Source organism: Panthera pardus, unplaced genomic scaffold, assembly GCF_024362965.1.
Source record: "Panthera pardus isolate Hobbes unplaced genomic scaffold, ASM2436296v1 HiC_scaffold_16, whole genome shotgun sequence".
Lineage (NCBI taxonomy): Eukaryota > Metazoa > Chordata > Mammalia > Carnivora > Felidae > Panthera > Panthera pardus.
Genome location: NW_026526721.1, coordinates 133,655,491 through 133,681,630, shown reverse-complemented (window position 1 = coordinate 133,681,630; position 26,140 = coordinate 133,655,491). Strand labels below are relative to the sequence as shown.

Below are 26,140 nucleotides of genomic sequence, written 5' to 3'. Positions count from 1 at the left end.
GACTATTGATGTGAGAAATTTCCAAATGATCACGAGGCAATCATTTCCTGAGTCCCTCCCACCTGCTTCCACAGAAAATAAGAATTTTAGCTTTATTTGAGAAATGGGTAGAAAATGGCTTCTGTTATTAATGGGAAAATAGTGCCATTGAATTTTAGCATGGGATATATTACTGTGGATTTTTATTGACATAGTTTGTTTATTCTTTTGATGAACATATAGGCTGCTTGAAATTTTCACTGTTAAGAAACTTTTAGCAGACGCACATTTATGTACTGGTTGTCTTATACATGTGCACACTGCCTCTAGGGGTAGACAAATTTCTTTTTTCACTCAGGCAGCATGATGTAGAGATTAAAACCCAGGGCCTTCCATCTTATTTCATTACACGATCTTGGGCAAGTTATTTAACCTTTTTTGTGCCTCCCTCAGTTCAATGGGGATAATAAAAGTAAGTATCACATAGTGGTTTTACAGGATTAAAGCAGTTTTTTCTCCCGCTTCATTAATTTTCCCCTCATTACTAGTTCTTTCCCATCAATATGCAGTCATGCTGTTATTTCTCTCATCTTAAAAACATACTGTTTTATCCTACTTTTTGGCTGCCTTTTGTCCCAGCTCTCTCTTCCTTTTGGCAAGACTGTCTGTACTTGGTGTTTCCAAGTCTCCTCCTCCCATCTCTCTCTTAACGTCATCACGGTTAAAAAGTCTCCACCACTCTTCTACATACATCCTTATCGTGGTTACCAGTAACTTCCACACTGATAATCCTGTGGTCAATTTTGTCCCCCCCCCCCCTTTTTTTTTAAATTTTATTTATTTTGAGAGCGAGAAAGAGAGCATGCCTACATGTACATGTGGGAGGTGCAGAGAGAGAGAGAATCCCAAATAGGCTTTTTGCTGTCAGCGTGGAGCCCAATATGGGGGCTCAAACCCAGGAACTGGGAGATTCTGACCTGAGCCAGAATCGTTGAGTCAGACACTTAACCTACTGAGCCACCCAGGCACCCTAATTCTTGTCCTTACTTGAAACCTGTTGTTAGCATTTGATCCAAGTCTCTTCTCCTTGGTATTCTTTCTTCATTGTTTTCTAGAATATCATGCCTTCTTGGTTCTTTCTGCCGCACTGATTGCTTCTCACTTTCCTTTATTGGTTTCTCATATTCTTCCTTACCTCTTAATTTGGAGGGCATCAAAGCTCAGTTATTTGACCTTATATCTTTTCTATCTACATTTACTGCATTGGTGATTTTATCTAATCTCATGTCTTTAAATACCAAAGTATTCAACTCCACGGTTGAAGGTGGAGTTTTATTTCAACTTCAAGTTTAAATACCTAATTAATATGTTTGGCATCTCCACACAACTAACTGCCATCTGAAAGTCATTATGTCAAAAGTGACTTCCTGTTCTTCTTTTTCAAACCTATTTTATCTATAGTCTTCCCCATCTCTATTGATGGCATATCCACCTTTCTAATTGTTCAGATGGAAATAGTGGTGGAGTCATCTTTTTCTTACATTTTCTAGTTGCTTTTGTCGATATGTAAGAAAGCTATTGAAAGTAATATATTCAATTAATAGCAGTGAACTCATTATTTTGGTAATCATTTGTTTTTGGTTTTGTATGTATTTCCACATATAAAAGAATTAATCGACAAGAATCATTTTGCTATTATCCAAACTAACTATTATTTCATTATCTTGCCTAATTGCATTGGTTAGCAGATTCATTTCTTGACATTAAGCTTCAACTAATTTTGACTTAAATGCTAAATAGCTTTGGAATTAGGGTTCGGTGACTCTTGAATTGTTTGAAATAATATTAATTCTTCCCAGAGTTAGTACAACATGAAATTTGTCATTCCTAAGAGAGCCACGGCACATCTAACAATGGATTGTTGGTTGATACCCATTTCTATAGTACCTACAATTTTGTATTTTAAATGTAATTCAGTGAGAATTACATTGAATTAAAAGAAGCATTTATATTCAGTTTAGAATGACTTTATTCTTAAGTATATTCTAGAAAGTTACAGTCTTTCAAGCTTAATAAAATTCAGATCTCTTTAGAAGTAACGTGGATTGAAAGATAAAATGCTGTTTCATCCAGACTGCTAGCTCAATTTTCTCAAAGAAAACACTTCCCCCTCCCCCTTCTTAATGGAGAACCTAAGTTTAAGCATAAGTAGAACATTTGCATCTTCTATTGAAACGTATCCTCTGGCCCTCGCCTAAATTAGACTGAATAGTTTTTAACATGCTTAGGAGAGGGACATTTCAGGAGAGCTTCTCAAACAAACCTTTTCCTATTTTATTTTTTTTTGAATTGTTATCAGAGGAGGCGAAAATTTTATTAGCTCTCTAATACAGAATGTAAGAAACTAGTATGTATTAATATGTGGAATGAAGTTTTAATTGTTATGGGGAAAAAAGGTACGTGATGACTATTTGCACCTTCTTGTGGAGTTTAATTCTTTCCTGCAAGTTCCTTAACAAACGTTAACTTAAAATGGCTTGAGTTAAAACTTCCTGTTGTTTAAGGTTAAGAGTTTGAATTCTCTGTTGGATATTATGATTCTGTGTTAGAAACATGTAATAGTTTGTCATGCGTGTGGCCTTAGTTCTGAGTAGGGTGATCATAAGCCCAGTTTGCTTGGGAAAGTGCTTTGTATGCCTGTTATCCTGTCTTAATTATTTCTAGCACCCCTGCGTTTTTATTGTTGCCTTGCATATTACTGTCAACTTAGTGGTTTAATGCAAAACAGAATTTTAAAATCAGTTCTGTAGGTCAGAAGTCCAGCGTGGGTCTCATGAGGCTATAATCAAGGGTTCAGGGAATCTATTCCCTGTTCATTCATCTTTTTGGCAAAATTCAGTTATTTGTGGTTGTAGGACCTAGGTCTCCATTTTCTTGGAGCCCTTTCCAGCTTGTATAGGGAACTATATCTTGGCTCATGACCATTTCCTCTATTTTCAGAACCAGCAACAGCAAGTTGTAGTCTCATTTTCTTCTCCCTGACCCTTCTTCTCTCATAGCATCTTCCTTTCTGACTCATGTGATTAGGTTAAGCCTGCCAAGATAATTTCTCCATTTTGAGGTCCATGACTATCACATCTTGAAAGTCCCTTTTGCCATGTAAGGTAACACATTCACAGGGTCTAGGGATTTAGACATGGACATCTTTGAGGGAGTTGGTTGTATTATTCTGCCTTCCACAGCAGTTTTTCACTTTTGGGAGTGACCCTGTTTGGACATAATTATATGGACATTCGATTTCTAAGTAGCCAATTATTTCAAATATGAATAAAACCGCAAACTCAAATTTCTGCTTCCCTGTCTTAAAATTTTGTTTAAGTTCTTTCTTTTTCTACTTCCTCTCCTTCTTTCTCCTTGACACCTTTGCAAAGATCATGAATAGTTTTCCTGGCTCACTTGCGAGAAGTCAGCGTGGAGAGTAGATGTGATTTCTTTTTTGCCCTTATTTGTGGATAAAGGAGCCACACGTTTTATAGTGTGATGGCTTACATCATTCTTGTAGTCTTTTGCCATTCCAGGCTGCCATTGTCACGTCCTCAGTGGTTAGTGGCAAGGGAATAGGTGAATTCTGAGGTTCTGCTGCTTGTGCTAGACATTGTTCTTAAACTGATACCTGGCAAGGAAGAGGAATTAAGACGGGCTTTTTTTCCTCCCTCTTCCTTTAGATTTTATTTAATACCAGAGAAATAGCTGGGCATTGCATTCGTTTAAACACCTGCTGATTTTTTTTTTTGAAGGGGACAGGTTATTATGTTATAGAAGCAATTTTACTAGCACAACCGTGTTATAATAAAGTAGATACGTGAATGCTTTTATTTCACATTTTTGAAATTTTTTATTTATTAAACTACATTAATTGAAGAAAACAATTATGTGTTTTCTGTGTATCAGAAGGCCAAATTGCCATTTATGTCTAACTTAAATTTGTAGTCAGGATTTTTTTCCGAAGTACAAAATATAATTTGTATTCAAATGGATTAATTTTTTCCCTTGGATAATCCAAACAAAGACCAATGTATGATTTTGAATCCTATATCTTATTCTAGTAAGCTAAGTAGATATTTGACACTTGCTAATTTATATATATTTGTGGCCTTAATTTAATAGTGAATCTATCAGAGTTTAAATTTAGCAGTTCGTGCATACGATGAAACCACTGCTACATACCTCTGAAGTTAATTTCTTTCTTTCCAGTTTACAATGCCAGTTTTACACTCCATTTGCTGTCAGTGAAAACGTAGGTGGCAGACACACCACATATTTATCATCACTAAGTTCACTATATCATACAGGAAAAGTACATTAATATGCCATACGGAAAATCTAACACACGTAAACAACCACTTAGCATTTTTAAGAACATATCTGACTTATTGATTAGCTTAAATACCTTTAGTAGAGTGAGACACCCACACAGAGTGCATACATTCACTTACTTATCTGAACAAGTGCTTCTTGTGCTGATGAATGAGCAGATCTCGTCTTTATGTATCATGATGAAGATCAAACGTTCGAAAGCTTTCCCCTTTCCATTGGAATCCCTAAATCTTGACACAATTAAATTATTGCCCGGGTTCTTCAGATAAAGTGCACTCTGGAAAACAGCTCTGTGAAACCTTATTATACATTTACATTTATGGTGGGTGTTCTAAGTCTCTTTTCCTGAAGTTTGTGCTGTTGTTATTCTCACTCAATAGTGAGTGGGGTAGGGTTTGAGAACTTTTCTTAATTTCTGTTTTCCCTGGGAACACTGTACCCATAACTAGTCTCAGTTGGCTTGTGTGTATGTTTTAAAAAATTTGTACATTACCTTGTTAGATTTTTTTCTCACTGGAATATTTTATTGAAATTAGGAAATACCAATATATAATATCTAGTTTATGTAGATATGGTCCTAAACCTGAGAAAACAGTAATAAGAAATAATGCAGTTATGAAAAATGGAGGGAGAAATGTAACTAATATAAAGCATAAGGAGCAAATGAAAATGTTTTTCTTTTAGTCTTCTGTGAACATTTACATTACATGCATTCCAGGATTAGGAGAGTTTTAAAAGAAAAATGTCTTAGCTCTTTTTTTTTTTTTTTTTTTTGGCGAAACAATACAATAGGAAGTTCTGTGTTTAAAAGTTTTATAGTTTTCTCAGATACTTAGTTTTTCCCTCTGGTTTATATCCTAGTATTTTCTCTCTAAAGCAAAAACAGTATTTAAAATTCCTGCTTCCTTGTAGTACTTTCTAAGACCCTGGATGTTAAACAACTTTGGGTAAGGTTTTTGTTCATGCCCTCTGTGGATATCATGTCCTTATTTCTTCAGTCATTCCTTCTGAAGTGGGACTATCTAATAAGGCCAGTCATTCCATTTTTATTTTAGTTAATTTCCACAGATATATTTATAGACTGTTAGATAGTGTAGAATAATCTTGTCTCTGTTCTTTACTCTGTTTCCCTCCCTTTTGAAGATTTTAAACTGTTATGTTTTCATGGAGAACTGTAAAATGTGAAGCTCTAAATATGCGCTCATTTTCATGCTTTTCTCTCTCATTTCCTACTGTCTTGACTACTTTCTTTCCCACCACAGTGAATATCTGGAACTGAAAGCATTATTTTTTCCCTAACCTCTTGTTGCCAGTCAAATCTAGAACCATTATTGGTTCTTGGCTTCCTTCTCATTACCCTTTACATTCTTTATCTTAGACCTAGGAATTCACTGCCCTCCTCCTTACAACATCATCTCTAATTAGTCTCTAATTGCTCCTGCCAGTTCCATACCATTCCCAAAACCAGCCTTAATCCATTCCTCTACACCCTTATTCCTGGAATACTTCAGAGGACTTTGCTATCCTTAAATCTGTGCCATATATTGTTACCAGATTAATCTTCCTAAAGCATTGCTTTCACTCTGTCACTCCCCTGCTTATGAACTTTAAGTGGTCCCACTTTGTCTGTAGATTGAAATTTGGAGTCTCTAGCCCCATACTCAAAGTTCTCTCATAAAGTTGTCCTAATTTACCATTTAGCCTTCTCTACTAGTCAGTAACAAAAATTCTCGTATTTCTGTCAAGATGGTTCCAGCATCCTGAGAATTCCTGCATTTGCACATCCTTCCAAATTTCATAGTATTTTCATTCTCTCCTTTGTGCCCAGTCATCTCTCTCCTGTTTTTCTTTTTGCTCATCCAAAGCTTACGTTTTCTGAACTTGCAGCTCATGTCTTGTTTTCTCTGTAAAATCTTCCTGAACAGTATGGTCTACCATGATCTCCCCCTCTCCTGAACCCCTATTTTTCTTTGTCGCTTCTCACAAAACACTTTGTTTGGTGTTTTGCTCTCTTGTTTTTAGTTGGATCTAGGCCCTATGTGGATAATTGAATTTTAAGTGTCAAGAGAGCAGGGACCATGTTATATTTCTTTGCATCTCTCTTATGGGCTAAGTACAATTCATTACAAATCTCAGATGATAAATTGATTTTTGCTCACTTATTCCACAAATATTAGCTGATTACCTAACTCAAATACCGTTGATAAAGAGTTAAACATAAGAGGTATGGAATCTGCTTTCATGGACTTTACATTCAAGAAAGGGGAGAGAAATAGTCTGTAGCTAATTTAACAATGCCTGTTTAAATACAGTTGAGGAATGCGGTTTGCCACTTTTTTGACAAGTGGGGAAAAAAAAAAAAGAAAATCGCCTTTCCCCTCTCCTGTTATTTGTATGTATAATTTTTCTTATTTTAAAAATAAATTTTAATGGAGTTAATTACTCTTGTGAAATCACAGGTTTTCAAATGGTAAAACCTTGTTTTCTTCTAAATGTACATAATACTGATATACTCTTTAGCTAAATCAAGTAGACAAAATAATGGAGTAATTCATACATTTTTGGTAATAAATTATAGGAAATTTGTATATCGTTCATGTGGTAATGTAAACTGATGTAAAATAATTAAAAGATAATGAAAATATTAAAATTTTTTTAATGTTTATTTATTTTTAAGAGAGAGAGAGAGAGAAGAGGAGAGGAGAGGGAGGGGCAGAGAGAGAGGGAGACACAGAACCCGAAGGAGGCTTTAGGCTCTGAGCTGTCAGTACAAAGCCTGATGGGGGATTGAACCCATGAACTGCAAGATCATGACCCAAGCTGAAGTTGGGCATCCAACCCACTGAGCCACCCAGGCGCCCCAAAAATATTTTTAAAAGGAACATTTCCTAAACTCAAAACTATCAGAACTTCTTAGTTAATATTCTAAAGCTGTCTTTTGTAGGAAAACAAGTTTAAAGCAGAATACATTATTGGACACATTATTATTTTAACTTTAAGTGTTTCTTCCAGTGGCTTGAACAACATCATGTATTTCATAGGTAGAATTGTTTGAGATTCTAGTAACTATAGAGAGTTAATGTTAAAAGAATGGCAAAGTATGCATTGAAACAAAAAATTATTGTATTTGCAAATATAAAATCATAATTGACATAAATGTTATAGTTAGGAACATTATGAATGTAAATATGCCTTCTCTGTTCTCAGTCCTGTAATGCCATTCTTTGTCCAGTGGGAGATGAAGAGTGATGTTGAGACTGCTGTTTAACCTATTATAACAGCTTTAAAAAAATTAAATAGCGTTGATGTAAATATGAGGAGGGAAAAGAGTATTTATCTCCATTAAGCGACATAAAAAGCCATGGTAAGAATAACAGGCGGATGGGTGTGCATTAAGCAGTGAAATCTCTAAATTCAGATGCTAATTATAAGCACAAGGACAATTGCCTCCCACATACTTAACTGTTGTATATTTTCTTTAGTCAAAGTGTAATTCAGAGTTTGTGAAGTGCTGAATATGGCTTTTAGTTTTTCATCCCCCTTAACATACATGTTAAAAAAGAAAAAAAAAAAAAACAGTAGAACTACTTCTGCTGGACTGTGATTTTGGCAGATATAGATAGAATATTAAACCAAATGCTACCAAGATCATTCACATGATTGCTCTTGGATGGTCTTTATTGAGTGCCTTACCTACTTCCCACTATTAAAAAGCAGATATTTACTAGTAAAGTTAAAATTATTTAAGTATATTTGAGCACAAATTCCTTGCTGTGGTGTCCCAAGGACTAATTTAAGGCTTAGATTGTGGAAAGATGTATTGGTACTGGCATTAAGAGTATATTTGTTTAGATTATTATCATTTTTAAAATTTATTTTGGTTATGGTCTCTGGCATCATGTCTTTAAAGTACAATACTGTTTTTTTCCATTATCTGAGAAAAAGAAATTTCCTCTGCATTTTCTACAGTAAATAGAAAATTTTCACCACTTTCATGGTGGTTTTGTAATGTGTTCGTCAGTTGTTGAAAGGGTACAGAGTACGGAAGCCCTGTTCTGAGAAGGGAGATTGCTTTTAAGTGTAGAATAGCAGGGAAAATGTTAAGAGTCTTAAATTATTTTTAAAACTTTGTTTTTAGAAATAGAAGTACAAAAAACCTTTTTGTAATTTTGCCACTTTTTTTATTCTTAGGTATGCTTTTTATTTAGCTTTTAGTAACTTGTAATTTAAGATCTCAGTTATTAGGTGTATTTCTGCATTTTATATATCGCTCCCAGATGCTACAGTATTAGTTTTTATCACTGCATATTTTATGAAATGTCAGCCTTCTGTTGGCTGTTCACGCAGCATTGTTAGTGATCAAAGACACAACATAAAGGAGAAGAATCTAAACAGTTGGCTTATCTTTGTCCTTCATTGTGACAAAAATACTATAAAATCACTTTATTATAAAAAGTAAAATAAAGGCATCATCTAACATGCAGTGAAAGGATAAATGTCATTGCTTTTGAGTGAAATAAAATCTTAAATATTTAATATCAAGAAAACCAGTTATAAAGAGAAATAATTTCTTATTTCACAAAGTTTTCCTTGGTGAGGAATGAGGGTAATATGTTGTATGTAATATTATAATACTTTGCTAATTGACAGTGTTATGCCTAGAAGAAGCCACACGGTTTTTTTGGCAACATAAGAGGTTATTCGGTTTAAACCGAATAATTTTGTTACTCAAAATATATTTTAGAAAAGTGGTTATTATAGTTTTAGTATGTGCATTGTCTAAGTTGTATGTAATCTGGTTTATTATTTTCTCGAGTTGACTGACTTTGTAGTTTAAAACTTTATTCCACAGATTCAAAAATCCTTTTTTCTCTGGGTCACTGATTTCAATATCAAGATAAAAGTATAGAACGGGAAAATATTCTCAAAGCCTGAAAGAAAATCTGTAAGAATAAAAATCTTGAATGATTTTGATCAGCTGTTGTGTATGCCCACCACAGCAGTTGGTTCAATCAATTTTATGTTTTGGGATGGTTTTATTAAAATGAGCTGCTGCTTTCAGTAAATCATTGAGAAAGATGCTGGCTTTCTACACGTCTCTTTTTTGGTGGAGGCAGGGCAGTAATAGTTTCTCTTCGCAGCCTTGTAAGTCAGTGAGGTTGGGGGCAATCTGTCCACCATAGGAGTCAGTATGTTTCTGTGTCATCACTGTGGGCCTTTGGAAATAGAAGTAGAATGAGGATTTAGACCAAAACGTGATTATTTTACATGCACTTTTATGACTTTTGGCAGAAAGCTGCCATTTCTAAGAAAAATAATTGTCAGCAGGTAATAATGATTTTAGTATCTTTTTATTGTATACAATTTCTCTTTTTATAAATGAGTGAAAGCTTGTTTTCATATGGGAGAATCAGACCTTTGAAAAGCAGTTTGAAAGACAGAGCTGTTGGATACTTGTAAATTTAGGGGCCTCCACTTTTTGTCCTGTGGTGCCTGAAACCCTCACCCAAAGTGTGGTCCATAGTTCAAAGGCAGTGCTGTTACCTGAGAGCTTGCTGAAAATGCCGAATATTGGGCTCAATCCCATGCCTACTAAGTCAACATCCGCATTGTTTTTAAGTTTATTTATTTATTTGGAGGTGGGGAGGGGCAGAGAGAGAGAGTCTCAAGCAGGCTCCATGCTCAGCACAGAGCCCACCGTGGGGCTCAGTCTTGGAAATCATGAGATCGGGACTTGAGCTGAAATCAAAAGTCGGATGCTTAACTGACTGAGCCACCCAGGCACCCCTCAACATCTGCATTTTTATCGAATTTTCATTTGTACGCCCATTAAAATTTGAGAAGCACTACTATATGCTTCTCAGGCAAAGCCTCTCATTTGCTCAGTTGGTCATGTGCAGCGGGAGAGTTGGAGGAGGCAGTGTTAAAGTCACATCGGAATTGGAGTTGGATCCTGAAGAAGGCAAATATTTAATCTAGATCTCACAGGGATTTACTCCATAAGTAATTGCAATTAGAATCAGTTGCCACTTTGTATCATATGTGGGATGCCTCTCGTTACCCTACTAATGTTAAGCTGGTGGTTTCTTTTTAAGTGTCTTTATCACAGGCCAGATATGCTGATGTTTTCTCTCACTAACAGTGTAGTTGGCATTTCCAAAGTGTATTCTATGGTGTATTTTCCCCAGGAGATTCTCTAAATAAAAAGAGGTCAAATTTTGGAAAGCATCGTATACTTTCTTCCTATCTAGGAGAATCACAGTATACATTGATTTATATTAAAATATCTGAGAACCTGGTGTAGCTTAATTCAATTTTTCCAAATTAACTTGACCATAGCATTTTTCCCCATCCCCCCTTTTAAAAAGACTGCCATTAAAAAAAAGAAATGAAAGACTACCATTATTATCTTTTCCTTTAGCATATGCAAACTGGCTTGTCTCCCAGTATTTATTCTCCTTGATGAAAATAAGAGATGAGGACAACTTTTGAAATTGTCATGGTGTTGCCACTTCAAACAGACTTTCCAGTATTGTTATTTAAGTGCTAAAGGTACTGGTACAACCCTTGTGTGCTAAAGGGGTTGAACATGGCAGACATTTTTAGGGCTCGAATAACTGAGAAAGCATCTTTTAGAAAGTGAATGTTAACTAGATCCCAGTCAGATTTGGTGGGTAAATGGAAGGGAGGAAACAGAGCATTCCTAATGTTTGCTAGAATGAGGAAAACCATGAGCAATTGAACAAGTTAAACATTTGAGTTCAAGCGGTAAGAAAAAGTAAGTGGCTGGCTTAAAAAATACTTCTAACTAGGAATAAATTCAGACTTAGAGAAGAGCTGTAGGAGTAGGAAGAGTATATTCTTCTCCCCAGATTCACCTACTGTTAAGATTTTACTGCATTGGCTTTATCATTTGGATATTTTTCTCTCCCTTCTCCCTCAAATGCCTCCCTCCCACAGTTTTTTTTCCCCCCGAACCCTTTGAACAGAGATTGCAGAGGTTGATGCACCATCCTAAAAGTGTATCAATGTGTATTTCCTAAGAGTAGGGATATTTTCTTCCATAACTATAGTATAATGAACAGCTTTGGTAAAGTTAACATGGGTATAATACTGTTATCTAACCTACCATCCATATTCCACATTTGTCAGATGACGCAATAATATTTTTATAGCATTTTCCCTCTTCAATAAGAATCCTGTCTAGGATCAGTTATTGCACTTGGTTGTCATGTCTCTTTAGCCTTCTTTAATCTGAAATGGTTCCATGGCCCTTGAGTTTTATGACACTGACATTTTTTAATAATATGGTCCTTCATTTGTCTATCACTCTTCATTTGGGATTGTCTCCTGTTTCCTCATGATTAGATTCAGGTTGTATATTCCACCCAGAATACCACGTAGATGATGTTATGTCCTTCTCAGGACATCACATCTGGAGGCATATTGGTGATGGTAATTTTTATCATTTGGTCAGACTGTTGTCAGATTTCTCTACTCTAGAGTTACAGTTTTTTCTCTTGCAACTAATAAGCAGTCTGTGGGGAAACACTTTAAGATCATGCAAATATCCTGCTCCTCATCAAAATTTCTGCCTAGATTTAGCATCTATTGATGATTCTTCCCTGGTACAGTTCTTTCTATAATGGTTACAAACTGCTGATTTTCCAGTTCCAGCCCTCCTTCCAGTCAACATCAGCATTCTGATGAACGCAAAATCTATGCTTGATGGACTGACTGATTTACAGTTGACCCTTTAACATTGTGGGTTTAAACTGTGTGGGTCCACTTATATGTGGATTTTTTCCCATAAATACAGCACAGTGCTGTAAGTGTATTTTCTCTTCCTTCTGATTTTTGTAATATTTTCTTTTCTCTAGCTTAATTTTAAGAATATAGTATATAATACATATACAGAATATGTGTTAATCGACTGCTTATGTTATCAGTAAGGCTCTAGTCAACAGTAGGCTATTGGTAATTAAGTTTTTGGGGAGTCAAAGTTAATATGTGGACTTTTGACTCTGTGGGATGTTGGTGCCCTTGACCCTTGCATTGTTCAAGGGTCAACTATATTTATTCATTCAATCATTTATTCATTCAATCATTTATCATAGGTATGAGCTTATGGATATCTATTCTTTTCAATGCTTTATAATTCACTACTGAGTTATAAATTGTCCAGGTTTGGTTGGTGAAAGTAGATAGAAATGTTGACCGAGAAAAGAGACTGAGCTAAAATAAAACAAAAGCATTTATATGAGGTCTCAGAATTGCAATTCAGGGAACACAGATTTGGGCAGCAGCCCAAATAGTGTCTGTCCCTGCACCCTCCCACCCCCACCCCAGAATAAAAGTCAAGGGTTTTTAAAGACAAAATGGAATGCTTGTATTTTTTTTCTTTTAACAAAAAATTTTGATTAATGTTGGCAGCAGAAAATTAATCTTGGCTGAATTTAATTGGTTAAGGCTATCACCAAGCAAAGTTTCTTACTTTAGCAAATTTTAGGCTGAGTCCTTGGAATATTTGCAGTTTGGCCCAGTTCAAAAGTTCATGGTTCTACCTGGTGAGGACATGCGTAAGGCCCATGTCTTTATTAGGCACTTGGCTCTGTTTAAAAACCCCCTGATGTAAGTGACTCCATTTTATTTTACCTTTCTTTTTTTTTTATGTTTATTTCTTTATTTATTTATTGAGAGAGAGAGAGAGACAGAGAGAGAGAGAGAATGAATGTATGTGGGGAAGGGGCGGGGGGGGGGGGGGAGAGAATCCCAAGCGGGCTCTGAGTGATCGGCATAGAGCTCCACGTGGGGCTTGAACTCACAAACCATGAGATCATGACCTGAGCTGAAATCAAGAGTTGGATGATGCTTAACCGACTGAGCCACCCAGAGGCCCATATTTTACCTTTTACAGCATTCCCCTGTCACATTATTATCTTAAAGGGTTTTTTTGGTTAATGTTTATTTATTTTTGAGAGACAGACAGAGTGTGAGTGGGGGAAGGGCAGAAAGAGAGAGAGACACAGAACCCGAAGCAGGCTCCGGGCTCTGAGTCGTGAGCACAGAGCCTGATGCGGGGCTTGAACTCACAAACCGTGAGATCATGATCTGAACTGAAGTTGGACGCTTAACTGACTGAGCCACCCAGGCGCCCTACCCATCACATTGTTTTTTTAATTTTTAAAAATATTTTTATTTCTGAGCACACAAGCAGGGGAGAGGGGCAGAGAGAGAAAAATCTTAAGCAGGCTCAATGCTCAGTGCAGAGTCAGATGTGGAGTTCAATCCCCCCACGTGACCTGAACCAAAATCAAGAGTTGATGCTCAGGGTGCCTGCGTGGCTCATTAAGTTAAGCTCCCAACTCTTGGTTTAAGCTCGGATCATGATCTCATGGTTCATGAGTTTGAGCCCCATGTCAGGCTCTGCACTGACAGTGTGGAGGCTGCTTGTGAGTCTGTCTCTCTCCCCCTCCCTGCCCCCCTCCGCCATAAATAAATAAATAAAAAGAAAGAAAAGAAACAGAAAGAAAGGAAAAGAAAGAAAAAGAAGGAAAGAAGAAAGAAAAAGAAAGAAAAAGAGTTGATGCTCAACAGACTAAGCCACCCAGGTGCCCCTCCCCTATCACATTTTTGAGTGCTTTCTTACTTTCCGGCAGAACAGATTGTCACAGGATCTTTATCTTTTCTGTCACAGTTCTGGGCAGCCATTTCTCTGAAGAGTCCTGGTTTTAGTGGGGGAATGTTATTAGAGATCAAGATCTGGGCACTATTGTGCTGGTTGCTACTGGATGGTGCTCATCTCTATAGGATCTTGGCTTTTAGGCCACGAGGACAGAAAGAGGACAGAGCTAGGAAATAAGGCTTATATATATATATATATATATATATATATATATATATATATATGTACACATGTACATTGATGGGTAAATGTATACATACATTCATACTGATAAACATATGTTACATACTTTAGAAATCATTAGGTCCCACCAGTGTCTCTAATTCTAATCCATCTCCACAGGGCTCTTTCTTGCCTTCCATCTTTCCATATTTATATGTCTCTTCTTTCATCGTGAGAACATTGGCTTCCGACAGCATCAACACGTTAACTTACTTGCGCAGCTCAATAATACATCTGAAATAGTTTCAGAATTGGTTCATTATACCACTACAATGAACAAATCTACCAAAAAGAATTCAGGATTTGTTTGAAGTACTCTCTCCTCACCCCACTGAATTCTGTGAGTATATTTAATCAAATGCTGTACTCCTAATTACTTGCATTACTTCTTTCTTTTTTTATCCCTTAAGGATGGATATAGTATTAATTTGAAATACAGTTTAATTCACTCATTTTACTTTGCTGTCAGCTTTTGCATATTTTCCGTCTTTATATCGTTGCTAATTTAATTATTTTGAATAGGTAGAAAATGATGATTTACTTTTCCAAAAGGTAAAGTTTTATGAAAAGGTATACTCAGGAAAGTGTCACTTTATTTCCCTCATTCCACCGCATCCTTTGTTAGGTATCCAACGTTACTGTTTTTTAGTTCATCATTCCTTTTATAAAGATAAGCAGATACATTTTCTTATTTTTTTTCTTATTTCCTCTTTCTTATGAAACACAGCATAGTATATATGTCCTTTTGCAATTTACTTTTGTCATTTATCTATATCTTTTAAAAATCACTCCATATCACCTTATAGAGATCTTCCTCTTTAATTTTTTGCATACGCTTACTACTTTATTGTGCGTACGTATGTAATGTAGTTTATTCAACCGATCTCTTATACTTGGGCACTTAAATAATCTCCAGTAGCTTGAAATTGCAAATAATGCGGTAGTGAATAACCTTGTGCCTATGTATTTTCGTATTGTTTCAGGTTTATCTTCAGGGTAAATTCCTTGCAGTGGGATGGCTTGCTTCTCAAAGGATAAATGCTTATGTAATTTTATTAGGTATATGCCCAGTTCTCCTGTAGCATTTTGCATCTCCACTACTAGTGTATGGGAGTGCCTGTCTTTCCACAGCCTTGCCAACAGAGTAAACTGTAAAACTTTAGAATTTTTCCCGATTTGAAATATGAGAGATGGTGCCTCAGTTCCATTTAATTTGTTGTGTTCATCTTAGGGGTGGAGTTGAATGTCTTTTCATATGTTTAGGAGCTGCTTTTATGGGATATTTGGTTTTTTCCCCTCAATTTTGAATGCTCTTTGTAGTGATATCAGCCATTTATATTTATCAGTGATAAGTCTTGCAAAAAAATGTTTTCTCCTCATTTGTCATCTGTCTTTTTCTTTTGCTTGTGTTTTTCTTGTAGTATAAAGGTTTCATATTTGGATTTTAGTTCTAGTAAGGAAGGCTTTTTTTAAATGATTTCCCAGGTTATAGGAGGAATTTAGTGATTCTTTTTTACTTGTATAGTTCCCTTTGTTACATTTAAATCTCTGGTTTTTTTGGAGTTGGGTTCAGTGTGAGAAATAGATGGATTTTTTACACCCCCCCCCCCCCCGCAAATGTGTATCCATTTGTTAAAAAGACCATTCTTGTACCAGTGTTTTGTGATATCACCTTTATGATAGCCGAATCTATTTCTGCACTTCCCTACTCTGTTTCATTGGTCTCTCTGACTATTCATGCAGCAATACCACACTGTTCTCATTATAGAGGCTTTGTCGTGTGTTTTAATTTCTGTGGTATTTTTTTAATTAAAAAATGTTTAATGTGTTTATTATTTATTTTTGAGGGAGACACAGAGTGTGAGTGGGAGAGGGGTTCAGAAAGAAGGGGAGACACAGAATTTGAAGCAGGCTCTGGGCTTCTTGCTGTCAGCACAGAGCCTGTTGTAGGGCTTGGACTCATGAACTGTGAGATCATGACCTGGGCTGAAGTCACATGCTTAACCGACTGAGCCTCCCAGGTAGCCCAATGTATGTAGTATGTTTTAACAAGGTTTCCCATATATATTTCTTTTCAGTATTTCCTAGACATTCTTGAATGTTTCTTTTCTACTTGACCTTCAGTATCAAGTTGTCTAGCTCCACAGAAAAGTCAATCATATTTTTGGGGGGCTCAAATTATATTTATAATTTTATGGTGTATTGATATTGAGATGTCCCAATCAGTGACAAAGCATTTATTTTCAGTTGTTCAGGACTACTGTTGTCTCTTTTAAGAGTGTTTATTTTTCTTTATGTGGGTTTTGAACATTTCAATTTATTCTTATTTAACCTTTTTTACTATTTTACTACTGTTTTAGGTGTGGTTTTCTCATCCATTATATATTCTATCTGGTTTTATTTGTGTATGTGAGTGTTACTGATGTTTTCATGTTTATTTTATATCCTGCTCCCTCGGTAAAATCTTTTGTTCTTGAGTTTTGTCGTTGATTTTCTAGGATTTTCCAGGTATTCATCAGGATATCTGCAGATAGTTTTAGTTCTTCTTTTCCAGCTGTTCTCCCTACAATCTTTGTCTGTAATAGTTTTGTTTCTTCTTTTCCAATTCTTGTTTTTTATACTTCTAATGGCTTCCTCTAGTCTTATTTTATTGACTAACATGTCCAGAAAAAAAGTAGTAGTGGTCCTAGTGGGTATCCTTGCCTTATTCCTTACCTTAGTGGGCAGAGTAACACTGAGAGCTAGCAGCGGGAGAAAAGATAGATCTGCACAAGGTAATAATGCACAGTCGAAATGCTTTACAGGCAGTACGTGTATTGTTATATACGGTTCTCTATAGTATTTCTCTTCCCTTTCATGGCTAAATATTTTGAAGGCGTTGTCTCTACCTTTCACCTTCATTGTTTTACCTTCCATTCTCATCCTTTAAACAGCTCCACTCTGGTTATTGCATTGTTAAAACCAAGGCCGCTGCTGAGAACCCTTTGTTACTCAATCTAATGGATTTATTTTCTCTTTATCTTACTTGCTTGTTTTTCCTCTTAGTGGCTTTCAACATTGCAGACCCTGCCTTCTTCTGAATGTATTTTTTCCCCTTACTTTTTGTTAAATCACATTCTTCTGGTTGTTCTTTTTCAGTCTCCTAGCTCTTTCTTCTCTACTCGGCTTCTGACTGCCTCTTCTTTCTGACATCCCGGGCTGCCTCTTTCAAAATTCTATTCTGTCTTCTTTTTGAACTATGTTAGTTTTCTAAGCAAACTTGTGGCCCAAGTTATCATCTATATTACAGCTATTCTGAGACTAACATTCTTTTTTCTGTTTTAAGTTTATTTATTTATTGGGCACCTGGGTGGCTCAGTCGGTTAAGTGTCCGACTTCGGCTCAGGTCATGACCTCACAGTTCGTGAGTTCAAGCCGCCTCAGGCTCTGTGCTGACATCTCAGGGCCTAGAGCCTGCTTCGGATTCTGTGTCTCCCTCCCCTAAGCTCCTCCCCTGCTCACACTCTGTCTCTCTCTCAACATAAACAAAGATTAAAAGAAAAGTTTATTTATTTATTTTGAGAAGGAGGGAGAGAGCGAGAGCGAGCAGGGGAGGGGCAGAGAGAGAGAGGGGGAGAGAGAGAGAGAATCCCAAGCAAGCTTGGCATCAGCGTGGAGCCCAATATAGGGTTTAGACTCATGAACTGTGAGATCATGACCTGAGCTGAAGTCAGACACTTCCCCGACTGAGACACACAGGTACCCACTGAGAGTAAAATTTCTACTCTACATCTGTCTTCTGAGATGGAGATCTACATGTTCACCTGCCAACCTGGTATCAGTGTCCACTTTGGGATGTCAAAGTCACTTCACAGTATAAGTTCTAACCCTCTCCTCAAATGCTCCCAGTTTTAAGTGACCAGTACCGTGTATCTTATTGTATAAAGTAGAAACCTGAGGATCATCCTGTTCTTGTTTGTCACTCATCTTTATTCATTGTATTGTCAGGTTTTGTTGAATTTATGTCTCTACTCCTTCCAGTTTGCTCTAGCCTAAAGGAAAGGTAGACCCTGTCAACCAGAAGAAACGTCATGAGTAAAGAATAGAGATGTTATATTTGGTAGAATACATAAAGTAAGATTAGAAGTAAGGTGAAGGATACCACTTGCAGTCATAAGAAATTTGGGTAGTCATTGGGTGAGATGATTAGATTACTTTGCAGGACATAGTAAGTCGGAAAAAAGGAAGGGAAGGGACTGCAGGTGGGAGACTAGTTAGGAAGCTAACAGCTTTAGCAGCTTTGTTAAGAGATACTAAGTGCTTATATTAAAGTATGACACTGGAGAATAAAACGAGACAGATTTGATAGATACCACATTGCTATTCAGTAAAATAGAGGAACAACATGGATCTGAAGATACAAAACAAAATTATCAAACTCTCAAGATTTCCTTAGAAGGCGATGAAGGTGGGGGCACCTGGGTGGCTCAGTCGGTTGAGAGTCCAACTTTGGCTCAGGTCACGATCTCACGGTGTGTGAGTTTGAGTCGCATGTCGGGCTCTGTGCTGACAGGTCAGAGCCTGGAACCTGCTTTGGATTCTGTGTCTCCCTCAAAAATGAATAAACCTTTAAAAAAAAGTTTAATAAAAAAAAATAAAGAAGGTGATGAAGGGTAGAGTAGTAGACAGTTTTGGAGAAACATAATGAGTTCTGTGATAAAGTATGCATAAGGTGTTGATACGGACTATCAATCAGGTGGAGAAAAATAGGGAATGATTGGAGATGGTGAGTAGGTTTCTTCTTCAGTGCTCGCTTCATCTGGTAGTATAGTGACTGTCCAGAGCAGTGTCGAGAAGTCATTTGAGGCAGCATCCAACCTATTGGCAATGTGTGTCTACTTTGGCTGATATGTACATGTGAGCATGGTCTAGGTTTTGGAATCCAAGTCAGAACTAGAGACATGGGGACAGAAGATAATGGTTGAAGACAGGAAATTTGAATGAGATGTTAAGCTAACCACCCCCGCCCCCCCCCCCCCACCACACACACAAAAGAAATTTCTTTCTTTTTTCCTGAGAAGGGAATCAGCCAAAGGAAACATAGATCTTGAAGAGCCCTTATGTTAATTAGGTGGCAGCATCAGAAAAAGGGTCAGACCTGATGGATTTGTTGTTGGGAAAACAATGATAGAAACACGGCAAAGAGAATTTTAGGAAGGAGATCCTGGTTATTAGGGCTATAGAGAAATCAAGGAGTATAAAGACTTGGGAAAGGACATTACATTTGGACCATTGAGAGAACAATTTCAGTAATTCAAAATGGCAAGAGTTCTATAAAAAGGAATTTGTACTTTTATAAAGATAATGTTGAAGAAAAATGTCCCATTTGAAAAGTTAAATAGTCATGTAATGCTAGTACTGTATTTTGCTAGACTTTGAAAAAATTTATAAAGTATGAACTGAGTGATAATTTGAAAAAAACAAACCCATCATGGATTAGAAACTGAATTAGAGATAGGAAATGAGAAAAGTATAGTGAGTCAGGCCCACAAATGAAGTTATATATGGAAACAGTGGGAATTTTCTGGAAGCATGTGGTAAATAATATGGTGCAGATTTTTGCATGATACTGTGGTCTAGGAAGCAAAATGCCAGTAAGGCAAATGGTAAGAAATAAATGTAGGAATACCGCTGAAGGCTACACGGCTGAGCAGGGACCTGGCAAAGTCCTCTTAATTTTGGCAACTGCAAAGTGATCCTTTAAGTAAATTGAGTTTTGTTTTGGTAAGAATGAGTTGTGATTGGTTTATTCTGATATAGGAAAGAAATAGGATATATTGGAGACATTTTAGGGTATACTTAGAGATATTGGCCCACTCTGATGTGGCCAAAGACTAGCAACTAAAAAGGATATTTAGAAAAAAAATTTTTTTTTAACGTTTATTTTTGAGACAGAGAGAGAGCATGAACGGGGGAGGGTCAGAGAGAGGGAGACACAGAATCTGAAACAGGCTCCAGGCTCTGAGCTGTCAGCACAGAGTCCTCTGCGGGGCTTGAACTCAAGAACCCCGAGATGGTGACCTGAGCTGAAGTCGGATGCTTAACCGACTGAGCCACCCAGGCGCCCCTAAAAAGGACATTTTAATTACAGAAGTAATTTGGTCTTAGAATAGAAAGCAATGGAAATGTAACAGATCTGAGAAAGGAGGTACACTATTCTACTGGTAAGTCTTAGCATTTAATATATCATGTGGTTTTTGTTGGCCACTCCATTAATGAAGACTTAAGCCAACATTCGAGCACACAAAAAGGGAAAGAGGTAATCATGGATTAGGGAAAGTGGATGTATTAAATCAAAATCAGAAAGCTTATTTTTGTGTATATCCAGAAAACATTCTGAATTCTCTTATTAAAATTTTATAAAATGTCTGTAGATCCTCTCGGTTCTTTTAAGTTGACTATTGTATCTGAAAAAAATGACAACTTTGTTTTCTTCCTTTTTACTCATTATGCCTTTTCTTACTGATTTGTTTTACTCTTCTATTTTGAAGTTTTAGTACAGTCTTGAGTAAAAGTGGTAATAGTGGGCATCTGTCTTATTCTTTTTTAAAGGCTAATGCTTCTGATGTGCCACCATTATGTATTATGTTTGCTATAGATTTTTGGGAAGATGCATTTCATTCACTTCATCACTTTAAGGTGGTTTTTTTCTAGCTAAATTTTGTGTTTAATTTTTAAAATCATTAATGCCATTAAATATTACAAAAATATTGTTTTCTGTATAGTTTTACTCTAAGTGGGTTGCATAATATGCAGTATTTTAGTAATAGGAAACTCCCAGTAAACATCATAAACAAAAAGACTGTTAGTCTATTCTTAAAGATATGAGAAGTCATTTTTCTCTTTGATTATCGTAGGTCCGATAGGCTGTGGTACTGATTGCAGCTCTTCAGAAGTCAGCAGGAATGAAATTGAATTGGGGACTGAGAGAGTCAGCTATGAATTTGCAGATGTACTAAAACTTCTTTTTTTTTTTGACTTTGAGTAACCTTGGTTTCTTTTCCTTGATAATCTCTGATAACTGCAGATTTCATACATAAAAAAGAAAATATTTGTAGTTAGATGCTGGTATGTTATTAATTGGAATGAGTACAGAAAGATTGGGAATGTGGTTTCAATGTTACATGTGACCACAGGTCATTATGTAAAACTTGAAAATGGATTAAATTTCTATTCATCTTTATTCACTACCATCTATGGAATTTTTTAATAGTGCAAACTAGGTGTTATTGAGAAAATATTTTAAATTACCATTTGTATTAATGGGTTATAATTACCTCAATCTGACAATACTCTTCTAAATAGCTTGCAAATAATGAAAGTTAAAAAAACACACATTACTTTCTTTTTTAATTTTTTTTTACATTTATTTATTTTTGGTAGAGACAGAGCACAAGTGGGGGAGGGGCATAGAGAGAAGGAGACACAAAATCCGAAGCAGGATCCAGGCCCTGAGCTGTCAGCACAGAGCCCAATGCGGGGCTCGAACTCACAAACCGTGAGATCACGACCTGAGGCAAAGTCGGATGCTTAACCGACTGAGCCACCCAGGTGCCCCAACACCTATTACTTTTTAAATAGTTACCTGACTATTTAGATAACTTCTCTTCTCTGGGATATTATCTGTACATTACACTTGAAAAAGATATTCTGGAAAATACCTGATTTTAATCTAATATTAGCAGCTTTTGCATGGTTAATCATTCTCTTGGATAAAAGTTTGTTTTATCCGAAGCTATTGGTGTGTATTGAAATCTTTCTTTGATTTGCTAGTTTTGGGTTATTTTGTTGTTGTTGTTGTTGTTTAGTATAAAAATGACTTGTTTGTCAACGTGTCTTTTTGAATTGTCACAAAAAGATTTTTTAAATGTGTGAGTTCTGAACCCTTATAAAGGTGTATTACTATAAAGTGCTGTGTTTAACTTGTGTCTTCTGAAGGACATTCTCTCACATTTAATTATATTAAATTAAACATTTCTTATGCTGATTCTTTTTATTTCATTTGTACATTCCAAAAATTATATAAAAATTTCCATACAAATTAATACTAATCATAATTTTCCTTACTAAAATACCATTTTGGTCCCTAATTTTACATTAATTATAATATTCTCATGTTTCATATATCCTAGATAACCAAAGATTTGAGTAAATAATAATAAGGTAAGAACATTTGAAGAAAATTAGACTGTGCTAAGCAGTTTATGACTGACCTTATGGTGAAAGAGGCAGAGAAGTGGGCAGTGGGGTAGTGATGGGAGAGGAGACCTATTTTTCTTGTGTTCTAGTCCATCACAATTTAGAAGAAAGAGACTCAAGATAAATGTGCCTACAATTACAGAGCAGGCTGATACGATTTATCATTTTTTCAGAGTACAATACAGTAGTCACAATAATTTGGTGAATGATCTTCATCTTTGTGTGAAGAAGTCTATTCAGTATCACGAAAACATCTATTATTACACAAAGCATAAATATAATTTCTGTATTGCATTATTAGAGGTTAACAAAGCCCTTTTTTTGTTTTTTGTTTTTGTTTGTTTTGTTTTGCTTAACTCACAGAAACCTCACAAGATTTGTTTGTTACCATTGAGCATGTTACTGTATATATTTAATATTTACTGTTATACCCCCCACCCCCCAAATGAAGCACATTTCCTGATGTTTAATCACAGAAATTGATAAAATGAACCCTCACATATGGTAAATCTTGTTTTCGTACATGGGCAAATATTCTGGTTACTGAATATTGTTTTCTTGCCCAAACAAACTCTTCTGGGCATAATTTAAGCTCTGTGGGATAAGTAAAATGGTACTTTAAGTTCTAAAAATCAGAAGTGCTGTTGAGAATTCTGGTTACTAAAAATGCCAGGTAAACTAGACATTTATATGTATCTAATTCAGTATACTACTTATAATTGAGTCTTGCTGATACTTGAAGTCCTGAAAAGTTCTAGGATTTTCTGATATACATGGTCCTTAGAGTGTTAGAAATTTGCTTGTTGTGTGTTTAGATTGTATGGTTTTCTAAAAGTATTTAGTATTCTGTGATTATTATTTGTTGTGGCTTAAGAGCTTGTCTCCTTTAATAAGTCAAGTTAATGAGTCATTCATTCCTGCAAAGATACACTGAGGTGATTGTTTTTTATTGAAGAATAATTGACATATAGTACTATTAGTTTCAGGTGTACAGTATATTGATTTGATATCTATATGCATTATGAAATGGTCATCACTAAGTGTAGTTACCACCTGTCACCATACAAAATTGTTACAATGTTAGTAACTGTATTCTCTATGTTGTATATTATATCCCTGTGTCTTTATTGATTTTATAACTGGAAGACCGTACCTCTTAATCCCCTTCACTTATTTTACTCATTTCCCCCCTCCCTCCGTTCCCTGCCCAGCAACCTTCAGTTTCTTTTCTGCATCTGAGTCTGTTTCTGTTTTGTTTGTTCATTAAAAAAAAAATTTTCCACATACACATGAAGTCATGTGCTATTTGTGTTACTCTGTCTGATTTATTTCACTTAGCGTAATACCCTTGAGGTCCATCCATATTGTAAATGGGAAGATTTCATTTTTTCATGACTGAGTAATATTGCATTGTGTGTCTGTGTGTCTGTGTGTGTACATACCACATCTTCTTTATCCATTTATCTATCCGTGCACATTTAGATTGCGTCCATGTCTTGGCTATCGTAAGTAATGCTGCTGTGAACATAGGGGAGCATATGTGTTTTTGAACTAGAATTTTCATTTTCTTTGGGTAAATACCTAGAAGTGGATTTGCTGGATTGTATGGTAGTCCTCTGTTTTCAATTTTTTAGAGACCTCCTTACTGTTTTCCATTATGGCAACACCACTTTACATTCCCACCAGTGGTGCACAAAGTTGCTTTTTTCTCCACATCCTTACCAACACTTGTTACTTCTTTTCCTTTTGATACTAGCCATTCTGACAGGTATGAGGTGAGGTCTCATTGTGGTTTTGATTTGCATTTCCCTGATGGTTAGTCATATTGAGCATCTTTTCATGGGCTTGTTGGCCATCTATGTATGTTCTTTGAAAAAATGTGTATTCTGGTCCTCTGTCCATTTCTAATTGTTTGTTTCTTGATTCTGGGTTTTATAACTTGTATATTTTGTATGTTATCCCTTATTGAATATATTACTTGCAAATATCTTCCCCCATTGAGGAGGTTGCCTTTTCATTTTGTTGATGTTTTTCTTCACTATGCAGAAGTTTTTTAGTTTTTATATAATCCCATATTTGTTTATTAAAAAATTTTTTTTAATGTTTTTATTTATTTTTGAGACAGAGAATGAGCGGGGGAGGGGCAGAGAGAGAGGGAGACACAGAATCCGAAGCAGGCTCCAGGCTCTGAGCTGTAAGCACAGAGCCTAACGCGGGGCTCAAACTCATGGACTGTGAGATCATGACCTGAGCTGAAGTCAGACACTCAATCGACTGAGCCACCCAGGCGCCCCAGGCAGGCTATTTATTTTTGCTTTTGTTGTCCTTGCCTGAGGAGACAGATGAAAAATATTGCTAAGGTGACTGTCAAAGAGCTTACTGCCTATGTTTTCTTGTAGAAGTTTTATGGTTTCAGGTGTTACCTTTAATCCGTTTTGAGTTGGGTTTTGTAGGTGGTGTAAGAAAGTGATCCATTTTTTTTTTTTTGGGCATGGAGCTGTCCAGTTTTTCCAGCACTATTTATTGAAGAGACTGTCTTTTCCCCACTGTGTATTCTTGCCTCCTTTGTCATACACTAATTGACCATATAAACATGAGGTTATATTTGGACTCTCTATTCCATTGAGCCTTGTTTCTGTTTTTATGCCAGTACCATACTGTTTTGATTACTAGAGCTTTGTAGTATAGTTTATAGTATAGTTTGAAATTTAGGAACATATCCTAAATTTTGGCTACTTTGGGTCTTTGTAGTTCCATACAAACTTTAGGATTATTTGTTCTTTCTGTGAAAAATGCCATTGTAATTTTGATATAATTTGCATTGAATCTGTAGATTGCTTTGGATAGTATGGGCATTTTAAGAATATTAATTCTTATCCATGAGCATACTATATCTTTCCAATTATTTGTGTTGTCTTCAGTTTTTTTTTTCATCATTGTCATATAGTTTTCAACATTCAGCTCTTTCACTTCCTTGGTTAAATTTATTCCTTTGTGTTTTATTCTTTTTTGATGCAATTGTAAATGGGACTGTTTTCTTAATTTCTCTTTCTCATAGTTTGTTAGTAGTGTATAGAAATGCAACAGATCTCTGTTATGTTGACTTTGTATCTTGCAACGTGCCTGAATTCATTTATTCTAGTAGTCTCTGGGTACAGGCTTTAGGGACTTCTATTTATTGTATCATGTCATGAGTGAACAGTAAGTTTTATGTCTTCCTTTCCAATTTGGATGCCTTTTAGTTTTTTCCCTTGCCTAGTTGCTGTGGCTATGACTTTCAACACTATGTTGAATAAAAGTGGTGAAAGTGGGCATTCTTGTCTTGTTCCTGATCTTACAGGAAAAGCTTTCAGCTTTTCACCATTGAGTAAGATGTTATATGTGGCCTTTATTATGTTGAGGTACATTCCCTCTGTTTCCACTTTGTTGAGAGATTTTATCATAAATGGATATTGAATTATGTGAAGTGCTTTTTAGGCATCTTTCAAGATGATCATATGATGTTTATCCTTCCTATTGTTAATATGGTGTAGAACATTGATTGATTTGTGGATGTCGAACCATTATGAGATCCCTGGAATACAGCCCATTTGATCATGATGTGTGATCCTTTAACTGTATTATTAAATTTGGCTTGCT

General features: G+C 36.0%; 1 protein-coding gene across 10 annotated transcripts in view; it reads left to right on the top strand.

Moving 5' to 3' along the window:
* TBC1D5 (TBC1 domain family member 5) overlaps nt 1-26,140 on the top strand; it is a 533,248-nt gene that overhangs the window by 92,257 nt on the left and 414,851 nt on the right. For 3 of the 10 annotated variants that reach the window (XM_019435530.2, XM_019435508.2, XM_019435538.2), the window contains exon 3: nt 14,384-14,603. The exons of the other annotated variants lie outside the window; for them this stretch is intronic. The gene's annotated coding sequence lies outside the window, so the exon portion shown is untranslated. The remainder of the gene's footprint in view (nt 1-14,383; nt 14,604-26,140) is intronic. 10 annotated transcript variants of the gene reach the window in all.